Here is a 2,532-nt window from a genome sequence, read left to right on the forward strand (position 1 = left end):
ACCGAGCGCCCGCCTAAAAGACCAGTTCGAACATACCGAAAAATCAAGAAACCGTAACTTCCTTAATAATTGAGCTAGGACAAAAAATCGACACGCTATCTTGCAGGAAAAAATCCGGGGAACACGATGGCGTCGTCAAAAGTGCAGGTCGTCGAGCTCGTTTTCGAGAAAAAAAAAAAAAAATTCTCAAAATTCGACAAAAAAATAAAACGATCAGTGGACCGTGTAGAGAATATAAAACTGCATAAGAATCGTATAGACGAAAATTGGCGTTCACGTGCTCGCTTTTGTGGAAAAAATTAAAAAAGCTCTCAAACTTCGAGATAAAAAAAAAAAAAACCGTCTACCAGGTAGCCAACGGTAAACGGTACAAGTATCGTACGGGCGAAAACGAGCGTTACCGTGCTCGTTTTCGAGTTATTGACGAAAAACAGCCTGGAGCGATCGGTCCGGCGGTCGACGCGCGAAAGTTTCTAAGTCCGCTCTGCTCCGAATCATCGCTCCGGCGTCAAAAATCGTCGTAGGACAAAAAATCGCCACCCTATCTTGCAGGAAAAAATCCGGGGAACACGATGGCGTCGTCAAAAGTGCAGGTCGTCGAGCTCGTTTTCGAGAAAAAAAAAAAAAAATTCTCAAAATTCGACAAAAAAATAAAACGATCAGTGGACCGTGTAGAGAATCTAAAACTGCATAAGAATCGTATAGACCAAAATTGGCGTTCACGTGCTCGTTTTTGAGAAAAAAGTTAAAAAAGCTCTCAAAATTCGAGATAAAAAAAAAAAAAACCATCTACCAGGTAGCCAACGGTAAACGGTACAAGTATCGTACGGGCGAAAACGAGCGTTACCGTGCTCGTTTTCGAGTTATTGACGAAAAACAGCCTGGAGCGATCGGTCCGGCGGTCGACGCGCGAAAGTTTCTAAGTCCGCTCTGCTCCGAAACACCGCTCCGGCGTCAAAAATCGTCGTAGGACAAAAAATAGACACGCTATCTTGCAGGAAAAAATCCGGGGAACACGATGGCGTCGTCAAAAGTGCAGGTCGTCGAGCTCGTTTTCGAGAAAAAAAAAAAAAAATTCTCAAAATTCGACAAAAAAATAAAACGATCAGTGGACCGTGTAGAGAATATAAAACTGCATAAGAATCGTATAGACGAAAATTGGCGTTCACGTGCTCGTTTTTGTGGAAAAAATTAAAAAAGCTCTCAAACTTCGAGATAAAAAAAAAAAAAACCGTCTACCAGGTAGCCAACGGTAAACGGTACAAGTATCGTACGGGCGAAAACGAGCGTTACCGTGCTCGTTTTCGAGTTATTGACGAAAAACAGCCTGGAGCGATCGGTCCGGCGGTCGACGCGCGAAAGTTTCTAAGTCCGCTCTGCTCCGAATCATCGCTCCGGCGTCAAAAATCGTCGTAGGACAAAAAATCGCCACCCTATCTTGCAGGAAAAAATCCGGGGAACACGATGGCGTCGTCAAAAGTGCAGGTCGTCGAGCTCGTTTTCGAGAAAAAAAAAAAAAAATTCTCAAAATTCGACAAAAAAATAAAACGATCAGTGGACCGTGTAGAGAATATAAAACTGCATAAGAATCGTATAGACCAAAATTGGCGTTCACGTGCTCGTTTTTGAGAAAAAAGTTAAAAAAGCTCTCAAAATTCGAGATAAAAAAAAAAAAAACCATCTACCAGGTAGCCAACGGTAAACGGTACAAGTATCGTACGGGCGAAAACGAGCGTTACCGTGCTCGTTTTCGAGTTATTGACGAAAAACAGCCTGGAGCGATCGGTCCGGCGGTCGACGCGCGAAAGTTTCTAAGTCCGCTCTGCTCCGAAACACCGCTCCGGCGTCAAAAATCGTCGTAGGACAAAAAATAGACACGCTATCTTGCAGGAAAAAATCCGGGGAACACGATGGCGTCGTCAAAAGTGCAGGTCGTCGAGCTCGTTTTCGAGAAAAAAAAAAAAAAATTCTCAAAATTCGACAAAAAAATAAAACGATCAGTGGACCGTGTAGAGAATATAAAACTGCATAAGAATCGTATAGACCAAAATTGGCGTTCACGTGCTCGTTTTTGAGAAAAAAGTTAAAAAAGCTCTCAAAATTCGAGATAAAAAAAAAAAAAACCATCTACCAGGTAGCCAACGGTAAACGGTACAAGTATCGTACGGGCGAAAACGAGCGTTACCGTGCTCGTTTTCGAGTTATTGACGAAAAACAGCCTGGAGCGATCGGTCCGGCGGTCGACGCGCGAAAGTTTCTAAGTCCGCTCTGCTCCGAAACACCGCTCCGGCGTCAAAAATCGTCGTAGGACAAAAAATAGACACGCTATCTTGCAGGAAAAAATCCGGGGAACACGATGGCGTCGTCAAAAGTGCAGGTCGTCGAGCTCGTTTTCGAGAAAAAAAAAAAAAAATTCTCAAAATTCGACAAAAAAATAAAACGATCAGTGGACCGTGTAGAGAATATAAAACTGCATAAGAATCGTATAGACGAAAATTGGCGTTCACGTGCTCGTTTTTGTGGAAAAAATTA

Source organism: Colletes latitarsis, unplaced genomic scaffold (assembly GCF_051014445.1).
Source record: "Colletes latitarsis isolate SP2378_abdomen unplaced genomic scaffold, iyColLati1 scaffold0041, whole genome shotgun sequence".
In the NCBI taxonomy this organism is placed as follows: domain Eukaryota; kingdom Metazoa; phylum Arthropoda; class Insecta; order Hymenoptera; family Colletidae; genus Colletes; species Colletes latitarsis.